We start from the raw sequence: 22793 nt of genomic DNA on the forward strand, positions 1-22793 counted from the left end.
TGAGGAGTGGCTGAGGGAACTGGGGTTGTTTAGTCTGGAGAAGAGGAGGCTGAGGGGAGACCTCATCGCACTCTACCTGAAAGGAGGTTGTAGCGAGGTGGGTGTTGGTCTCTTCTCCCAAGTAACTAGCGATAGGACGAGAGGAAATGGCCTCAAGTTGCACCAGGGGAGGTTTAGGCTGGACATTAGGAGAAATTTCTTTACTGCAAGAGTGGTCAGGCCTTGGAACAGGCTGCCCAGGGAAGTGGTGGAGTCACTGACCCTGGAAGTGTTTAAAAGACGTGTAGAAGAGGCGCTTAAGGACATGGTGTAGCGGGCATGGTGTGTTGAGTTGACGGTTGGACTTGATGATCTTAGAGGTCTTTTCCAACCTTAATGATTCTATGATTCTATGATTCTAAAATGGAAAATAAATTAAAAAAAAAAAAAAAGAAAAAGTGAATCTATCAAAATTATTAACTTGGCCCTAAGCTACCTATATTGTCACATAAGATTCTAGGTAGAACTCAACTATATCCTTAAAGCATTTCACATTTATGTCTTCTCAGTGAACGAAGCACATGTGATTTTTTACTATACTGTCCAGAGGAAAAAGCACTAGATCAAATCTGCAGAAAATTTGACAAGGAAACTCCGAATACAGGAAGACTGATTACAATATAAACTCTCAGATTTCCACAGGGAATAACTTTTCTTTATGTCCATCCCTCAAGAACTAGCAACTTGGGTAATTCCTTATAATTAATATCTCATTCTGCCCACAAATAATACCCAGACTTTTCTAATTGATTACTACCATAATTAAATTAAGCTCAGAGCAATAATTGCCAGTTTGTACATAATTTCAAGTCTGTTCCTTCTGTTGTGGACCGGAAGTGAGGCTTGTGCACTCTTAGTGTTTCTGTTTTCTTTGCAGTATGAATGGATCTTGTAAAATATATTACCTTTCTCTACAAACCTTGTCACACTCATATCCATATATGATGCATACAACATTCCTTTAAGGATTTTTTTTTTACAGTTTTGCTATATGTAGCCCCATGGTTATCAGTTTGTGGTTGTGGACTATTCCTGAGAGTCTGCGAAGATGAAGTAAAAAAAGAGAAAGTCTATTTCAGGAGGCTTAAATTCTTTTATGCATAGTCTATGTTTCCACTGGAAATAATCTCAGAAGGTGCAAATCATAAAAAAGTTGTACACTTAGGGTTAGCTAATGCTAAGTCATTACCAACTGCAATGTGCTTGATTTGGTACACTCATAACAACTGGCCCTTACAAATGACACCTCCACACCACAGCACTTGCTAGTTATCCCCCAGACTGCTTAAGAATTTTGTGCACGTACACACACACAAATACAAATGGAGAAAGGCTACAGTAAGTAATAAGGAAGGTCAAAGGTACAAACACAGAGCTGGAAAGGTGACTCTCTCTGGGCACCTTCCGGAATTTCCTAATGTTGGGTACAGACCTGTGAGTGAGTCACAGAAGAGGACCAGGACATGGATCCTTCAAGCAAAAAACAATGATAATATTGTTACCCAAAAATGCAACTGAGCATGTCTCAGAGCCTGTCTTTGTATGGGTTTTGGATATATACCTGCTGTGAACTTCACTTATTTTCAGTATTGCCAGCAGTTCAAAGAATTTCAGTTTTATTTTGGAACGTAACAAGTTCCATTCTTTCATTTACTGAAGTTGGCTAAAGCGACCCATTAATACCTAAAGCATTATTATGTTATTTCAGTGAAAGGATTACTCCGAAGCCACTGAGGAGCACAGCCTGTTGGTATGCACACCGTGTGCCCAAGCAAGGGAGCAGACAGACCTCTCCCTGAGGACAGGCTAGTTTGAATTCCACAATTTTTATACATCATAGTCTTTTGCCACTGACAAACTAAAGCCAGAATTTATACTCTCTTTCCTGAAGTGGTCAGTTAAAAACAAAAAAAATTTAAAAAAAGAAAGAAAAAATAAAGACAGTCATTATTACATTCTTTAGGACACTTTTAAAGGACATTATATTATTAGATTTTGCCATATTTTCATGCCAGCTCTCATTTTTTTCTGGTGCTTCGTGCAGAAGTGCAGCACACAAGAGTGCTGAAGCTCTGTGTATGTCTCTCCTTGCTTCTGGCCAGATGAGGAATCTGGATTTGGTTTAAATTAGCTTCTCCTGCATGGTAAAATGTAGGTTTTGATGCTAATTCTTTAACTGTTAAATCAAAGAGCAAAACAGTTTGTACCTAGAAGTGTCAACAAGACTCACAAGACACTGGTTGCTTGAACTCAACCTGAATTCAGGTTCCCTACAGATGCTGGCTGCTTGAAACAGGTGACACAGGAGTCATTTTAAGAAGATCTCGAGGTGTTCCCTGCTGCCTCCTCTTGCCTCAGCCAGAAGGCATAGCTGGAGGCTGCAGGGAGCTTTACCTGCACTGTGAGGGGCAGCTCTCTGGAGCGTGTGCACTTGGTGGACCTTCCATTTACCTGGGGAAAATATTTAGGATTATGACCGAGTCAGCCCCAACGTCACTCTAGCAAGGCAGTACTGTACATGAACAACAATTTTGGCCTCTATGCCACCCTGAGAGGTGCTGTCCATCACAGTGTAGATGCTTGCCTAACGATCACTACTGAGGGATTCAGTCTTATATCTCACCAGAAGATGGCTGGAGCTATGAGAGTCTGATAATCCTCGTTTTTATTCATTCACACGTTGCTTTTGTTGACTTTGACTTTTCCTGATATGTTAAAACATTAAGATGAACATTGACCAGACTTAGGTGCTCTGGTCATTACTTTCCCAAAGTCTTGGGACCTTGAAACAGGTATTGATAAAATTTTATAGCCATGTTAGGCTCTATTCTCAGCAAACTTGATAAAAGGAGCCTTAATGCCAAGGGAAATCAGGTTAGCTAGCTCTGGTGTATGACAGCACAGATGTGTAAAAATTACAGTGATGGATAAGATGGATGAAAGTAGCATCTGAGAATGATAATGCAGATGCTTCAAAAGTGTCTTGCTTTCTCTTTATCATGCAGCAGTGGTATAAAAGAGACACATACAGCAGACATGGTATGTACTCCAGAGCAAAAGGCTTTTGGCATGAATTCGCTGTAACTGTAATGAAGTTACAGACATTTTAAGTATCACTTTAAACCACAGAGCTGATGTAGAATACTTGAGAAGGAGAACAAAAAAAGTGGTGTTCTAGTAACTAAACTAAGCACTTAAAAATAAAAACAAAAACACAAAACTACTTTCTGTGTGGTATTTGGTCCCCAAGAGGTTGAAAACAGACTGGTTTTGTCTTTATTTTCTGGTTCTGCAGACTGTACTCTAAAAAAAGAATTGGTCTCAGAGTCCAAGAGCGAGTCATCTGCAAAGTTCATTTTAATGACGGAATGCAGATTGTTGTTCATTTGTTTTTTGTATATGTTCTGCTTATCTTCACAAAGGTAAACATCTCTGGAATGTCAGGATTAAAATATTTAGAATGTTATTTCTAGCCATCACTGCCTACTGATCTGACTGCTTTGTTTTTGTTAAACTTCCATTTGCTAATGAAATCAGAAATTTCTAAAATGAACAGCATGTACATCAAATGTGCTGGAGTAGTAATTTGAGCACTCTCATATTTGAGGAAGTCCTGTGAAAAATATAAAGTTTTCTACTAGTCAGACTCCTTTTTTAATTTTCCTGTGTTGTAACTCTCAAATTTTTTTATCAGCAATGCTTTTATATCACAACCGTAATTTTATCTTGTTGGACACTGTTTCTGTTGCAAAAGGGGCAGGTTTAATTATTTCACTCTTTAGAGTCATTTAATCATTCACCCCAAACTCTGGGTACATAGCTATCATTTTAAAGCATACCTTTCATAAGTGAAAAATAGCTGCACAATAACAAATTGATTCCCCATCCCTTAAAATGTACTTCTTTCCTCTCCCCCTCACCCCCCAAAACTCGGAAACTGATGAGTTTTGCAGAAGACTTCCCTCCTTTAACAAAACTAATATAATAGCTCCCTTTTGTCAATGGCAACTGTGTGCAATGCTGGATGAAATGAGTGGTGTCTGTCAGTCTCTTTTTTTTCCTTGCCGGCTCTTTTAGGTGTACTGCAACACTTTACCAAATGGGAAAATCCTGAAATCTCTTCACCTGGCCATGGATTTCTAACTGTTATTGAAACAGGCAGACCATCACACACACTGTTACCAACCCTTTTCTTTCTCTTCTGAGAATGTTCACTGTTTAAGCCAGCAATGATCAGGATCAATAGAGAAGAAAGAAAACACCTTGTCCTGTCCCCTCCCGGTTACCCACTAAATGCAGGTCTAATAGGCTTGATGCTAGATTTACAACACATTTCTCTTTCATTTTCCACTTAGAATATTGACAGTTTTTCTTTTTAACTACTCTCACAGCCCATAGATGTCTCTCCAGGTATACAGGAATGTGTACACCCACATAGTTCACTGGTATTCCTGCAGGAAAACACTGGTCTGAATACTTTACACTTTGAAACCTGCACAAGTATGCTCACAAAAGTATGCATATCTCTCCAATCAATGCAGTTATGCTCAGCTGAAGGTGCCCTAAAGGTCTTTTACAAATTATTTCTGACTGAGTGAAGCAACTACGAAGAACAAAATCAGTTCTGAGCTTTGATCTGGTAACTTAATCCCCACAGGTGTCAGAAGGACTGATATGCAATTGTTTTTGAACTAAGTTATATACAGGAATGCCCTATGCCTCACTGGGGATATCAGTAAAGATCAGGATACAAATATAAAAGTTTGCCTTTGCCTGCAAGCAAACAAAAAACCTATGATATACCATAAGGATATTACATACTGTGCATATGAGAACGCAGCAATGGAACAGCTTTGCCGAGCTTGAGCAGAAGCACTCGGAATTCACCACCACCATTTAATACAATCAGGAAGTCATGAAAGAGGTAGGGTCTCATAACCCTCTTTATCAAAGATTGAGGTAGGATTCAAATAACACAAGCACTTGAACCTTGAAAGATATTAAGGAGGGAAACTTGGAATATTTCAGAATTGCTTTTTCCAGTTGGATTCACTCTGGGAGGTTCTAAATGACAAGGAAACTTTCCCTTTAAATACTCCTCAGTTCAGTAATAATCTATCTTTGTTACCTGTCTTAGCTATTCATGGTGCCCTCATTAACACAGGATTTCATTAGCGCCATGGCACTACTATAACATAGGATTTTACTAATAACCCATTCAACAGAGTTGGCACTGGGCACAGAGGCATCCTGGTCAGATTTTTCAAAGCCATTTAGATACCCATCTGAAATCAATGATGTGTAAATACATTTGGGGATCTGAGAAAAGCGCTGCCCAAGATCACTGCAAGGGTTACAGAGGGCTGGAATTAGGATTTCCCAAGTCCAAGTTGGTGCCTAAGGAATGCATCTTCTTTATTATCATCACAATACTACTTGAAGGCAGTCCATTAGTTTCTGTGAAAGTAGTTTTATGTTGAAACTCCGAATGAATAGATGACAATTGCATCAGCAGCTTTCCAGCAACCATCCAGCTGTGTTTCTTAGCCTCAGGTAAATACCAGGCAATTCCAGGTAGCTCACCTCTGCAGCAAGGGAAGCATAAGCAACTTCAAATTTAACCTAGAATAAGGCTTCACACAGAAGACCTTTTTCCTAAGTAGCTGACTACCTATACATTCACAACCTAACTTACAACTTTGCAAGGCATCCACATGGTCAGACTGTAACTGCAGTTTCTACAGACTTGGAGAGGCTGATGAGGGGAACAAACTTTCAGCTCTGGGTATTAGCCTGCATTTGTCGGGAACCTCTTAAGCACATGCCAGCCCTGTTTTGCGATTTTAGTCAGATGAGCGCGATGCTAGCATGTGCATTGACGTGCTCTGTGGAGATTCACTTCACCCTATGCAGTTAGGAGGATAGGCTCAAGTCCACAGAGGTACGAGGTGCTGAACTCCCAGGGGGGGTTAGTCCCTAGAGAGAAGTCAAGCAGCTAAATACTCTTCTGTCGATCTAGACCTGAGCTACCAAATGGAGTCATTGTGGTCTACCCCCTAGCTTAAATAAACACCAACTGAAACTTGTCACATATGGCACCTAATTTTGTCAAAGTCTGCCTCAAAAGTACTCAGCCTCCACTTTATCAGAAAGGCTTTTTTGCCAGAAACAGCAGGTTAGAAACTGGAAGAAAATGAATCAGAATATTGGGATAGAAGCGGTGCTTTTTTCACAGTGAATTAATAATTGCCATTTTCAGAGCGGTTGGAACATTACCAAGGATAAAGACCAACACAAAGACTACTACAAAGAGACCTTCTTTCATAACCCCAGTAGAAGCAAGCATCTAAAGGAGAGGTTGGATGCATTTACTGGATGTACTTTAGCAAGTTTAAATACAGAAACAGTGAAAGAACTTTTATAACAATTTATATGAGCTCAACAGTGATTGCATTTTAACAGCTGCTCCTGGTCCTCTGGGCCACTGCACTCTAGTGGAGTCAGTTTTTCTACTGAAAGAAATGATTAAATTGTTCACACAGAGTCCCTGAAAAGGTGTCAGTATGAGCTGGAAATTTAGGATATAACAACTTCAGCACTGGAAAAAAATCATCACTGGTTTATGTTCCCCTGTGGAGATCAAAAATGAAAAGTTAAATTCTGGCAGAATGCAGGCATTTTCTACAACCAGACACACATTTAACTTTAACAAATTGGAATGAATATCTAGTCTTATTGTTTTCCATGTAAACCCAACCTGATGGTATGTGATGTTTGTACCATTTTTAGAGCCATAGGTCACTAATGATTAATAGTGACCTATATACAGCATAGCATTATATTGCTCTCTAGAGCTTGTACCTTGCTCACTAATGAAATACAGCTACTACTTTGGGGAGGTGGAGAGACTATGCTACATTTTGGAGGGTTGTGTGGAGCAGGAAGGGGACCCAAATTCTTGTTTGAACTGAAGCCCCTGGAGACATTTAAGTGATAACTGACTACGTTGCAGTATAGCTCAGTTTTGGAGGCCAAAACTTGTGTTGTAGCAAACAGTACCTTGGGGCCTTCGCTAATCACTTGGGTCTCTCTCACTGTCATATCTTACACAAAAGGCCTGTGACAGCATATAGCATGCCAAGAGCACACTGAGATGGTGGATTTGCCCATACAATTTGCCATGTAGGAAATCACTTCGTCACTACCTAGAGTCCTTGGACTTTCTTTAGCAAAATCTTAGACAGTAATGATCCAGGAGTGTGTCAAGTTTTGAATGCTGATTACTTGAAAGCAGCTATGAAATACCCTGCCCATCACCTGACTTATGCTGATGCCCATGATGTTGTAATCATTGCTCTCTGTGTATGATATTCCAGCCTGGATAAAATGGAAAAAGTGCAGCTCTGGAGCAGATGGTGCCAGATTTTCAACAAGTAGCTCTTGCTGCTCACTCTAGAAACTGCAGAATGCTGAGCAGTTTGGGAAATGTGGCCATTGCCTCAGGTGTCTGAAAGGGAACTTCTGGTACTCTGTGGGAAATCTGGCCTTTTTGGTTTTTTTTTTTATCCCCTGAAGCATTAGAAAATGGTCCAGAAGATCCCTCTATGCCAGGCTGCTACAAATGACAGGTCTTCGCTTCCAGATGGGTATCAGTGCTGCTTTAGTGCTGTATTGGGGTCTTTGTAAATCGAGTGGTCTTTGTAGAAAGATATCTGGTGACCCAGTCTCTTCTTTCAAAGGCTTGAGGGTCTTTGTATTTAGCACCACACTTTCACCATCAGAGATGGCAAATCATAAGATAAAGAGAACCAAATTGCAAATTACTTTTTTCAAGTTTGGTGGTGTGGACTTATTTTGCACGTACAGGGTATTTCCAGGGAATGAATACCCTATGAGTTATCCAGTCAGACCTGAGGAATCATTTCATTTGTCTTATGACTGTTTCAAAATGTTTTACTGTTACGTGTCATAACATCTTTTATCACAAATAACTTATCATTAATCACAAGGGATTGCAGATATAGTTTACTTTAAAATGCCGCTGGTGACTACATTAGAAATGCAAATCTTAATCATTCAGTCATCAGTTGATTTATAAGTATAAGGAAAGAAAATTTTTCTTCTGCTAGGATGCAGAATGAAAAGCTTAATCTTTGGTTCAATATATAAATTAAAGTTCAAATACAAAAGGCAGTGAAAATTTAAGAACTTGAATTTAAACTCTAGAAATTTTCCTTCCAGAACATATTTAATCAGTTATGATCCTTAGTGACTTTGTAAGCTGCTCTGATTCATTGAAATTACAGACGAAAATGTGTACTTGCTTATCTGTCTTCCTTCATTGCCTAATTCTTCCTTGCAAGCAATTTTTACACTTTTAAATTATTCACTGATAAAGTTTCCAACATTTTCAGAGTTTGAGGAAAGAGGCTATCCATAGGCAAGAGTTATTTAAAGCCACAGAATAAACCCAAGTCATTCTAAAACTTTTGTGATAGGTAATTGTATTTATAGGACTAGATAATACAGCATCTGTGTTCTGTTGACAAAAGCTTTATTTAATCTCAACCATAACCGAAGCTACAAATTCTGAAAGAAAGACTGTATAAACATATGTGATGAAAACAGAAGATAGAATAAACTGAAATATGTACTCACCAAAGGTAGAAGAGGCCAGACTTAATACAGAGCCTTTCTTTGAAGTTATTTTCTCCTCATATAAAGTAGACCATATCTCTTTAGATTTCAGTATAGTGTTGGCTAGAAGTACACTTATTAGTTCAGATGGAAAACTGTGTATTTAATTTTCTAGACAAATGGAGTAGAGCTTATTTAAACCTATCTTTAGGTTTAGATTTAATCCTTCAGATTTCAGTAAAGCATTTAATGTAATTACACATTTACCCATAAAGTTTCTAAGGTAGGCGAAGAACTAACAATGGTAGTATTTAAAAGGTGGGGAAAATGGACAGTGCAAAGGAGATTCCTAAAGCAGTTCCTTAAGGACTGTTTAAGTACAGTGTTTCATCTGTGATGTTGGCAAAAGAAATCTGACACAAGGTTATGAGCCATCGTAAATGCAGAGGAGGTTGGGTACAGGAAGAATGGATGACCTCTGGTATTGGAATAATAGAAATGGTATAAACCTAACAGAAAAAAAATGAAAGGTCCTGGATACAAACACACATAAAAGGAATTTATTCTATAAGCTAAGAAATCACCAGTTGCTAAAGACCTAAAGACACAGTGCACTATTCAGTAACAGAATGAGTGTTAGTGTGATGCAAAGTGGAAAAAACAGATCAATCTTTGTGTTTATCTGGGAAAATGTTTCCCAAGCAGAAAGAAACGTTCCTGAGCTGGAATCCTGCACGCGGTTCTGCCATCGTCCTTTAAGAAAAAGATATTTTAACTACAAAAGGAAAAGAGAGAACAAATGGGATGATCAGAGGATGGAGAGTGTATCCTATGAGTAGAAATGATACGAACAAACACTGAGTGAGGAATAGTTACATGGGACTTGGTTCCACTAAGTCCAAATGAACACACACATGCCATGAGACACTTCTGAAAATATTTTCTGTTGTTCCTGCAAGTAAAAATATCTATACAAAAAGGCAAAGAGCTGCAAACTCTGCTCTCATTGCCACAAGAGCAATAAAATATGTGGAAACCCATAAAAACTGTTATGGCTTTGATCTTCATATGGGTTAGTACCATGTATGAAAAGCTATGAAGAGATATATTTATTCTGATATTTACAAATGGTGTTCTGTAACCACACAAAGCTATGTGTGTTCACATACTTTTATTAGTTCAATTTTGATCTAATTTTCTACTGAGCAAGATAACATCTCCCACAAAAGGCTCTAAGGCATCACACCAAATTAATTGTTTTCAGTTCTTAAGAAAAACCTTTCCACAGTACATTACTTTTAGCAGCACTAGAACTTGCATGTCTATTGATAGCCAACTAGTGAGCAACCATCATGACACTGGAATCATGTTTTCTCTAAATTACTAGCTTACTTTGCTCCGTGACTAGGTATTGGGCAGCTAAATGCCAGGTCAGTGTCCGTGTGAAGAGTGGGAGAAGGTACTAGTGACTTCAGTGACCAATGGAGCAAACTTCTATGGCATTGTGGCAAATAAAACGCTGTTCCAATATGTGCTGTTCCAATATGTGCTTAAAAAGAAAAAAAAAAAGAAGAAAAAAAAGAAAATAGAAAGCTTGTTAACTCATTAAAAAGTGAGAGTTATTAATTGATTTACAATGGCTAATCAAAGACTGTCATACTAACGGATATCATGATTTATTAGCTTTTGAATAGGCAGGCTGTTAAGAAAGTCTTTGAAATAAAAGGATCAAGCCTTTTAGAAGCTGGAAAAAGCTGATTCAAGGGCTCCATGAGGAAAGGTGGGTTGTTGATATCTTTCTGATATCTTTTTACTCTATGTGTATTTATTTTGCCTTTTTTCTTCTATGCTTCGGAAGACTACAAAAAAGTATGTTTAACAAACTCATAACATGTAAGTTAAATGAAGAAATCACAAAGCAAACACACAGAGGTATTTCAGAGTCTGCACGTGTATGAAACTAAAATGCATACTTTGGAGATTGCCATTTTAGTACTAATTTCATTGGCAAACGTAGCCTGATGAGATACATCAAAAAGACAAGAGCTAGGAGAAGCTCTTGAAATATGCACAGTAATAGTTTCCTGCTGTTGCAGACTACACAGACAGCTGTTTCTATGTAAGTATTGCATTGTTTACTTTCCTGTCTCTTTAAATTTTTTGGTTGCAGAAAGGATATATAATCTGAAGAGAAAACAAAAAATAAGATTTGCATCAAACATGCTGAAATCTCCTGCTGTTCCCTGTGTCCATCCGTGGTTCTGGCCCTTCTTTTCTGATGCACATTACCAAGCAAAGACTTGCTAGCTGCCTGTTTCTGTCCAACCATAGAATTTTTTAAAAGATTTGTTAGCAATTTCTTTTTTCCTTGGGTTGAATTATTGCAAAAAATTTTACAATCCAGTTTGGATTTTCTTTTTTTGAATGGAAAGTGACCAGTAACATAGAGACATTGTGATTGTGAAGTATGTATATGGAGAGAGAAAATTTTACAATTCCTTCAACTCCTGGAATATCGCATGTACTCTCTGATTATCAAATTACCAAAGAACTTTGATTCTGCTTTGGAATCAGTCACAAAGCAAACAGCCATTGCATACAAAGACTGTGCTTGGGTTGTTAATATGTAGCATACTAGGCTGCAAGAATATTATTTTTCCAAGAAGGCAGGAAGATGAGTTTCTTTAATAAAAATACAACATCTTGTAAGTCAAACATTAAAATAGCAGTGTAGAGAAGGTGTTTATTTTAGCTGGGAAAGGCAAAATTTTGGAAGACCGTGACTTAAGACAAATGAAATCTGTAACAGGATAATTCATACTTTGTCACCACTTTTGTTGATTTTTTGTCTTTTTTTTAGAAAGTATTTTTAGTTCAGAATTCATTCAAAATGACCAACTAATATCAGCATACTACAAAAACCATATAGTGTCCTTATACAAAGTACCTCTATATTATAATTAATTTTGCAACATTGTAAATCCCAATCTGATTTCATTACGCACTTCAAACTGCATGTTAAGTACATTCATACATAAATAATGTATAACATAATTGCTATACCTATAATATTTAACAAATAATAAATATATATTAATTATGTATTGTATATTTAAATTATTTTAGTATTTTTTAAAATTAACAAAGAACTTCAAGAAATCATAAAATATTTTTGATTGACAAATAGCTTTCTAAATTAATGCATAGAGGTTTGTAATTAATTTCTAGAGGAAAGGAAATCTCTTTTCCTACTATTTTGAGGAATCCTCTGACTATGAAAGCAATGTAGCTTCCTCAGCAAGAGGAGGACTTGGGGATTACACAGAAGCACAGGGTAATTCTGGCATGAATCCTAGACACATGTGGATTCCTTGAATCACAGCGTACTCAGTAAAGATCTGGTGTCAGTCCTGGATCAACCTCTAGTCTGAAGACTTCTCCCTTTTCAGGAAACTTGAAGACGTTCAGACAATTCTAGCTAACAGATAAAAGCAGACTTCATAAATGGCCTCTGCTGTCTGGCCCTTCTCACCCCTTACATGATATCCTGCTGGCTACTGCAAGAAAGACTTTTCTTTCGGAAATTTTTTGAGGATATGGTACGTGTCTAAAACTGTGGTGAATGAATCAAAAAGATCGTCTAAAAACTTATTTTAAGACTTTATATGTAGAAATAAAACTAGTATTAAAGTACTTCAGAGCAAACACCTCTGGATATCAAGAACAAGTCTCTGGATATAGAACAAGTCTCATTTCTTTCTGAAAGCAAAAAAATCAAGAAAAAGTCTTGAAAAAATATTTCTTTCTCTTTTTCTAGGTAAAGACAGTGTAGCCAAGTAACAAAAATCAAACAGGCAAGGTCAGAAGGCCTACAAGTGATTCCTTCTGGTTCTTCAATGATCTAACAGTTGAGACATTTGTTCAAAAATCTCCAGGGAAAAAAAGGCTTCTAGAATTTAAATATCCCAAAATTAAAAAAATTCTAGTGCTATGTTTTAAATTAAAGTATTTACTGGAAGTGTAGTTTAAATGAAAAATACAGCCATAGAAGTCACACAACTCACTAATATTTTCACTTTCTATAACTAATTTATCCTAAAATTATAAATAAAAATAACTACTCTTAGAAAGATTGGGCTTTTAATTTTTATTTGCTATTAGGAGTGCTTGGCATTTTTAATCTGTCCTTTTTAAATACATAAATTAGCCAGTAATACTTTCCTTTCCATATTTGCACAAATAAATGCATATTTGCACCGTTTCTAAATTCACTGCACCTTCTGAATGAGTGAATGAACAAAGTAATTTTGGTAATATTTAACATTTAGATATTCCTTTATATCTCCATCATGTTTTATAAATATTAAGTCTTTCATCTACATGAAGAAACATTCTTTCACCAGATAGCTTTCCATTAGAAAGTCACCTACATTTTTAGAAGGTTTCTAGTCCCAAACTAGAACAACCTGTCTGCCTAACAACCTAATTGTCTTACCATATCAACTTATTTGGAAGTGTAGCCCACCGTGAGTGCTGAATGCTTCACTGATGTAGCATCTCACACTGAAAGACTTTAATATCTGCTTGGCAACAGAAAGGTTTTCTTGGCCCTCCATCTGTCACGCAAAACTGAATGAAAGGCAGTAAGCAGTGGTCCAAAGCGTCCCATAAGAGCAGATCAGTTAGCTTAAATAGAAGTCAAAGTTGTAAAAACTGTAGGAGACTTACTAATTTCCATAGTAGTATTTGAGAAATATCAGTTGCTGTAGTTGTAACTGGTACCATATCCATACCTGAGATTACCTGAGCTTTTTCCAGCAATCCTCTATGGTCCAATGAATGTAATGTGCATTTTTGAGTTTTTTCCATTTTTGATCACTTCACCAAGACTTGCCATAGGACATTAAATAACGGCATTCCGTGGGACTATCCATAGCATTACAACGCAAAAGAGAAATGGATATCACAAGTGGAGACTGATCTTATTGATTTTTACCAGGTTACACTATATAACCATACTGAGAATATTATCTAATACCCAGAAAAAAGGCCAAGTATAAATTATTCAGAATTAAAAAGTTTATAATCTGTTAGCTCTTGGGAAGTTATGCCAGCTGAACTCTTCTTTGAAAACTACTTTGAGCAATATGGAAACGTTTATCAATTTGAGGATGATTTGCATATTACAGATGTGGGGACATCTCCCCAGCTTCACATGGCAATCCAGCCCATGAATTCATACTACTTTTTCCAACTCAGGCAAGCCAGGAATGACCATATTAGGAAAAGGCAGCCTAAGCCTGTAGACAGCCTGAATCTGTCTTTACAACTAATGGAAGCATCATTCCAGAAGACTGTTTGTACAGAGAGACAGTGTAATACTACCTCAGATAATTGCCGTTCTACCATTTTTCTATTCGCATTCTGGGACTGGTCACCAGGGCATGAGCTGTTCTTGGCTATGTGATCCCATACCATTGCATACTGCTGCATGCCAGTTCAGATTTACACAAGGAAATCTTTGTGGTTAGAACCTGAACTTCTGTGGATTAACCTACCACTATATTTAAATCACTGAAAATCAAAACCCTACTCCTCATGCCTGTGGGAAGAGAATAACATACATCTTGATTTGGTTGCCTTTGTAATAACTATAGTTCCTTGCAGGCTTACAAAGAAAAACAGTCGCCTAATAATCTTGCAGATTAAAAGCAGAGGCCTATGCTAATGAGCAGGGAGAGCCAAATTCTACTTCCATTCTTAACTATGCCCATGTAATCATTTCAGAATACAACTTAAGGTGTGATTCATCTCACCTAATTTAACCATCTAGAAGTTAGGCATCTATTTTGCAATAATCAACTAGACTACCTCTAAAGTAAATAGAGAAAATGAAAAGGATCTTCTAAGATAGTATCTAAAAAAGGTATGGTAAGTGCTGTGTAGATGTGCATTTCTCTTTCCACTAGTGAGTGGGATTAGATGGCTCAATAAATCAGATACCCTTTATTCTATCTTTACTAGCCTACTCAGGGTCTAGGGCTTCTCAACAGTCAGCAGAGAAAGATAAGCGTCTTCAGCATATGAATCATCACACTTTTTTTCTTCAAAACTGATTTTGGAATAGGATAAATCACTTTTGAAGTTGCCTCTGTATCTCCATTGACTAAAAGAACCAACCTGGAAAAAAATCCCATCAAAAGTAACTCAAGCTACCTAGGATAAATGTCACCCGTGGACACATCTACTGGAATTGGTTAAAGCAAACAAATGTAAATTGGTTTTTAGCTGAATTTTAGTGTTCAGTTTGATTAGCATTAATTAGCAGTATTAGGAGAACATTGAGAAGGTATTATCAATTTAGAAGCCAAATGAATAAGGACTGTTCCATCTGTTTTAAGTAAGACCAACATGAGCAACTCATTAAAATGCCTGTTAGTATATGATCAGTTCAAATTGAATGTCTGGGTAAAATATTCAGAGTTTGCATTGTAACTACTTCATTGGTAGGTTTTATGTCTCCACTAGTTCTATCAGAATAATCAAACTCCTTCTGCTGTTTTGTTTTATTTTCTTATGGAACTACAACTCTGTGACACAGCAGTAAATGAGACAATACCCATGCTGAATTGCAGCAGCGCAACTATTTAACTTTACCTTATAATTCAGTGACTTACTAAGACACGTTCTGTGCATCCAAACAACTGTTCTCCTTCAAAGGCACTCAGTCTTTAATTTTGGCATGAATACTGAAGTTTACATGGATGAACAAGCTGAACAAACACAAGGTGTGAGCAAAGCTCATTTTGCTAAGAATAGGGGGGTTAAGGGGGCGCACACTGCCGCTACACTACATAATTGTCTTTCAAGAGAAGGGACAATTTGCCCATGAACATAATAAAATGGAGCCATTAAAAAAAATGCAAATTTTATAGAGGAATATTTCACATAGACAATTTTCCTTCCAACAACTTTGTTCATCTGATCATTCTCATTTGGCTTTTCATTTGTATGTTTTAAAGAAGTTTTTATTGTTGCATAATGACAGCTATGTGAAGAATGGTCACACATACCTAGGCAATGAAAAACTGAAAGGAAAGATGCAGATCATTTACCAAATACCTAGACTGTGAGTCAATATATTTTTGGATGCCTCAAGTTTTACCAGTGTGTGATGGAAATTACGAAATTTGAGGACAGCAAGGCTTCTGCTGGTAAATTATGGCTTAGAATTAAACTAAATGATTCAAACCTTAAATCAGTAAAATAGCAAATAAAGAGACAGTCATGTACAAAGTCTAAAGCAATCAAAAAAAAAAAAAAAAAGGATTTGAAAAGGAGTTTGTCTGCAGCAATGGGATTAAAAAAAAAACCACAATCTATAATCTTAGCTTGTCAGAAGTTTTCTGAAAGTCTATTTAGTGACCAAAGAGACTTGTCTAATTCATTCACCATTTTTATCACTTGACGTGTTATGCTGTGTTTCACAGCTGGAGAGTAAACATGCCAAAAGTTGACATTCTAAGTAGCTCCGAAAATATTTAAGTCCCAGACATATTTTTTGAGCAAATTGCAAATTTGGCTTCTCCATTTAAGAAGATACCAAAGGGCATGTGGCTCGGTCCATCTCCAAACTGGCTGTGATACCTAGGAGGAGTTTACCTCAAACTGATTCTTTCATACGGTCAGCAGGCAATCCGAGAACGGTAGTAATATTTTTGGAAATCCTGGTTTTGATCCACCATAGAAAAAAAAAGGTAATGAGTTTAGCAGTGTTAAATCAAACGCTGCTGGAAAGATATCCACAAACCAATTCAATGTGGAAATATTTTCTTGTTGGCTTAAACTCTTTAGCTTTTATTGAAAAGGGAAAAATATATGACCATTCATTTATACCATAAAAGGAAAAACTAAAAATTCAATGAATTTTGGTCTCAAAGCATATCAATTGCTTTTTAGAATGTAACATGCTAAATCACTCCTTTGATTAAAGGGTGGCTTTTCTGAAACAGTTAGCAATTATCACAGCCTAGGCTACATTTTGCATTTCCACAACAGTGCAAGTCGGGGCTCAGCTGCATGGTTCTAATTGCATGTCTTCTCCCCAAAATACTGACAGTTAAAAAATAAGCAAAAGAATGTTTAACCTATGTTTCAAAATTCTCTAAGGAAAATGGCCTTGTAAAATTTCATTATATGTCTATTTCAACCATTGTAAAAAAAAAAACCTATGTAAACTTTAAAAATAATTAAAAAGCATAATGTATCTGAAATAATGTATTCTGGTGAATGAAATCCTCTGAACTGTCTGAATTCAAAGCATCTGAAGGAAGTAGTCAAGAGGAAATCAAACCTCTCAAAAAGATTAGGCCAGAAATTTCTACCAAGGAATGGAAGAGGACAATGTCAACATGCAGAGTCTGTGCTATCAACTTTTTGATGTGACCGATTACTTAATATTATCACTGAATATCTATTAGCAAATGTATATGAAGATTTTTTGCATATTTTCGGTATATTTTATTTTTACTCTTTCCAAATCTGAGAGGCCACAGAAGTTCAAGTAGGGAACAACTGCCCAAATTCTCCAGTGACCCTCCATTTATTCAATCCAACTGTCCCTAAGCTAATATAAGAAGAGAACATCTGCCAGGACTGCAGAACAAGAGGTGTGTTCATGGTGATGAGCTGCAACAAACAATGCCAGGGCACAACTGGATATCCAAAAGAATTTGTTCTCTGCAACTCAGGCCAGAGCAGATTGTGACAGCATCAGCAGGTTCTTAAAATGCCAGAAAGAATTCGTAAGAACGATACCAATACCTGAATATAATCCCTTGCATTCCTTGTTACCACCCACTGTAATGCAGGTTCACAAACTAGTGATGATTTTAAACCTTGGTTTAAACCTGGATTATCACCCAGACTCCAGCTGTAGTATTGGGTTTTTTCTTATTTCAGCCAGTGTTCTAAATTGGCATTTCATATGCAATGCCTTCATAGTAATTTTAAGAGCAGATGATGTGAAAACTTTATTATTCAAATAAAGATTCTAAGTAAATTTGTCCAAAATACCTTTATCTCCAGTCCTGGAATGGAAGAAAGATCTTCAATTTATGACTGGAAAAACTGTAAGAGCGTTAGAGTTACTGATAAAGCTAGACATTTGCCAAAGTGTATTTTGAATACCATACGCTAAATATAGATAACCCTGATTCCAAAAGTGTTTCATACCGATTGTCTTCTCCTTCAGGTTTTCCCCAGAAGATGGTATTCAAGACCAATTTTAACAATGATTTTCAGATTCAGTAACTTGCCTGACAGGAAGCATATTGAAGCTTTTAACTAATTTCAGAAAGGAAAACTTGTAAATATGATATAGTAATGATTTTCAATTTTGAATGGTGTTTGCCAGATTCAATCTAGTAGACTTTTTCATCTATGACTTACACTCACTTGTAGTATTTTTTTGCATTGACTATAGTCTTCTTTCTGATGTGCTAGAATAACTCAGCAGAAGGTAGAAATGCTGAAACAACTGTGATTTTATTGTTCCTCCATTTTAATTTCTCTCATACACCAGTATTTTGTGTGTTTCTTCCTCTCACCAAATTTTAACTTTTCCCTTACATGCAGTAATATAAGCAATACATTGATTACAAAGTGTTACTAACATTTTTCAAATCATTAATTTTCTTTTTAAAATTATGTCCAGACTCATATATTTACTGGGGAAGAAACAAAAAAGAGAGAATGAGTGAACAAACAAAAGAAAGAATGATAGTTGCAAAGAGAAGACATCTGAGCTGAAATTTTTTAGGGTAATTAGAGAATTTGATACCTGTGAGAAACAGGTCCCATCAGTATTACCTACAGGTGACTCACTGTAGTGTATTTACACTATCAGCACTTCTCTAATATTACTGTAGATTTTCTGGGAAGAAAAGCCATAAATTAAAGAATCCTAATTAGACAAAAGAAACAGAGTACAATAAACTTGTCAAATCAATCCCCCATTCTGTTCATCTCATATCCTGAAGGTAACTATTATCTATCTCTTTTCTAAATGAGCATGCCATCTGCAGCCGTGTGCAGACCAAAAAATGCATTTTCTGTTCTGTTGTAGAGGCACTATTCACATTGCTATAAGGTAATTTAAAGCCCCTTAGAGCAGTTGACTGTGAATATACTGACTGTAGATAAAAATAACAGTATACAAGTTTTTGAAAAATGCCATTCATCTTTATTTTTTATATGGTTGTGTAATTATTATATGTAAATGATTTCGTTTGGTTTTAGTTAATAAAGACAGAGATTTCGGCAAGATCAGTGGGTTTTGTTCCATTCAAAGTTTAACAAATAGATTTTTAATTGGGTATTTCTGATCATTCTCCCCAATATGCTCTATTCACTTAGAGGAGATTGAGCTTTCATTAGACAATTTTTTTTTTTTTTGCAGTAAGCTAACAACTGCTTTTCTTGGCAGTTTTTTAGGAAATACATTCAATAATATATTTTGACTGCAGTACAAATCCATAATTTCACACTTAGTTCAATATGAGAGTAGATATTTTCTTACAGGAACTGCTCCAGCCAGCCATGTAACAAAAGAAGTATTTGTCAGTCATAGTGTGAATATAATCTAAAAATGGGACAAAAGATTCTTAAAAGCTAATTAGTTTACTGTGTTATACACTGATAACATTATTTGCTTTACTTCTTACTTAATTTTGGTCATACTATAAATTCACTAAACATACTGCAAAATAATCTGAATGGCACCATGAAAAAAAAAGTACAATCAACTGTTTTTTAATATACAAGCCCAACAGCCACTCCAAATACCTGCTATAGGCATGTTACAGTCATAGGGAGGTTTCAGTAATGGAATTTTGCACTTTAAATTTAGGCACAGCAACAACTTTCTGGTCATATACATACCTCTCAAAAAGACAATTGGGAACACAGTAGTGAGGCCAGGATCCTAAGCACCCCATCCCTACGGCAGGACAGTCTGAATAACATCTGCAGCGGGTGCCCCTGCATTTTCCTGCAGGTACATTCTGGTCACAGCTGACCTGTTCTTGCAGGTTTCCTCTTTGCTCTCAACATGGTCCCCAAGGCTACCTGTAGGTATGGCTTCAGCCCCTGAACCTGGAGTGGTAGGAGCATGTTGAGTGCCATGCCTGCAGCGCAGGAGCAAAAGTTCTGCGGAAGGCTGGTACTCCAGTCAACCACCAAACTGAGCAAAGAGTGGCTCATCGTCAGTAAGAAACAGGAAAGGCAAGAAGGATTTGCCCAAACCTACAGACAAGTGCCCTCAACTGCTTGAGATCCACATCTGCAATTCTATCCTGAGAGTATCTTATCTCCTACAAGCTTTCTTCAACGTTACTTGTTCATCTAAAGAAAGATATCACATGGCCCCACAAACCTGTCCTTCCAATAAATACTTACTGATGAAAACGCCTGAAAAGGGCAGACTCAGCTCAGTGCTCCCAGGGGAGAACTCTCATTAGATTGTGAAGTCTTATTCCTCTCTCACTTGTTCTCTCTACCTCTGTCCTATCTCACGCACTCTGGACTCGCCCTTTGACCTTTCCTTCATGTCCTTATCTCCAGCTTCATACACTTATTATTCATTGAATATTCCTCTTTTTTTATATATATTTTTAGAAATGTAAGATATGGGTCCAGACTAATGAGTCTCTTAGGTCTCCTACTGAATGCTGAGTACTGTAATCCCTTAGCTGTTAGATAGATTAGGCTTTTATATCATTACTGCACTGACATTCACTAAAAGCCGTAACTACTGATGCCATTTGCAAAGTATCAGATGCTGTCCCTGAGTGTTAAGCATGCCCAGGGGATTTGGACAGTCACAGAGTTTCGGTGGGCACTCCATGGGCTCGGTTTGGACTTGGGCACGCAGGATTAGACAGGGATGCAATTTTGGATTCTTAGTGGCTTAGGATAAAACAGTTGTCCAGGACAGTTATAGGAATGAGGAGTCATGTACAAAGAGTCATTCACTATATCGCATGGGCAGAACAGTTCAGCGCTGCGTATCACTTCATGCAGAATAATTCAATTTCATAGCTAGTCAAAATGACATTGGAAAGCTTTGTACCAACCAAGTGAAACAGATACTCTAAAATGGTCCATTCACTAGACAGCTCAGCATCTATATTCTAGCTGGCTAAGAATGTCTGTCTTCATCTCTTCACCTCTAGCCCTTTCATTTGAACATCTCAGGCTTACAGAATTAGGTTAATAACACCAGGCATATGTCATGTATGTTTGCTAGGGGATAAAAAAAAGAAAAAGGATTTGCTGGTAAAACAATGTGAAGTGAATGCTCTCTGGGGCTGATCTATGTTTAGTGTGCTTCAACTGAACTTCAGAGATGAGAAAACACTGCACCTCATTACAAAAGGCATTGCCTAGTACAAATAGACATAAGAATTTCAATGGCATTTCAAAGGAATATTAGAATCAGAAGCACCTTAAATCAATGCTTGAATGGCAATTTTTAACTTGCATAGTTCAGATGTTTCTTCTGGCAACATTTCCCTAATGTCATTATCACTTACTAAAATTCAATACCATCTACAACCTGCGCCTGAATTCTTGACACACAATACCAGAGAGGTAAATATTATGCCAGATTAAAGAGTAGCATGTTTTGACAATTATGAAGACAACCGTTTCTCTTTTGCAATGAGGAAGTCTCAGAAAATATGTAAATACTTAGGCAGTTAAATTGTGTGCAACTTATTCACAAGGGAAATAACTTAAATACACAGCCCTAAGCTATTGCAATGTCTTTGATTATGTATAGCTCTGTCAAACAAAGCAAGAGACATTCGGCTGCTTCTAAGAAATTTCATACTCATTTCTAACCTGAAGTCATATAACTTCAGGCTGTGATCCTCTCTGATCTCTAGCTCAGTGCATGTGAGTAAGTAGCTGCACAGGAGACCTCACAGGTTCCTTGAAGTAACAAAGAGACAATATTCCTTTGAGTTAGGATTCAATCCATCGCTAGTGAAACCTATGCTCCTGGGAGCGTAAAACTTCTGCTAGAGCTCAACTGTTGTCCTAAGTTCCCATCCACAGACTCTTCTAGAGGACAGACCAACCTGGTGTTGCTAACTCCAGTACAAAGGTGCTTGAAATTTGCTTTCTGCTAACTACAATCTGTTAATCTAAAGTCTCAGCACAATTTTATCTGGTTACAATGCATTTTTTCTTTCTTAGGCTGAACTTTTTCCCTAAATTCTCCACTGAATTCTAGCATGTATCCGTGATGGCTGTGGTGAGAGTTATTTTTACATACATGGATAAAGGAAGTGGACGACATTCCTCTTAAAAACTTTAAAAAGCTTTTAAAAACTAAAACCTAAGGGGATAATATAGTAACTCCTTAGAACATGTATATCTGTTTTTTCATGTTCATAGTACTGCTACTATATGCTACTATAACGTCACTTGGTATCAAAAACAACAAACTGAAATGTAAATAGCTACATGTCAGCTTCCCATCTTTTTTTATTGTGATTTGTTGTGGAAAGTAAAGAAAAATGATGAAATACTAATTCACACTTCGCATCACCTTGGCTAGGGATCAAGTAAGTGTTCAGCCACAATTTGCACTAGTTTTCATTTTGTTTGTTGGATTCTTTCTTGATTTTTTCTTTCATTGTTCAGGAGAAGAACTATTAAATTTATGATGATTTTTCTTCCCTCAGGTGAATTCAAAGAATATAAAAGCAGTAAAGCTAAAATGTTATTCAAGAATGTGTAAAGGTAAGGCTAGTTGATACAAAGACAATAGATGACTTCATGTAGGGAGGATAAAGTAGAGAATCAGATAAGGAAAATATGAAGTAAAGGGAATTTAGAAGGAATTTATTACATTATTTTTAATATTTTTTTTGCTAGGCACGCTGTTGAAATTTTACAATGCATCCTTAATTGTCTGTACAGAGTTGCTGTACTGGGTCAGAACAAAAGCCATCTTACTCAGTGTGTTCTGGTAGCAACTAGTGGTAGTAAATGTTAGGTCGTGGTCAAACTTGATAGTTCAAAAGAGGTGAGACTGCCAGAGCTCCATG

This window comes from Calonectris borealis, chromosome 5, assembly GCF_964195595.1.
Source record: "Calonectris borealis chromosome 5, bCalBor7.hap1.2, whole genome shotgun sequence".
In the NCBI taxonomy this organism is placed as follows: Eukaryota; Metazoa; Chordata; class Aves; order Procellariiformes; family Procellariidae; genus Calonectris; species Calonectris borealis.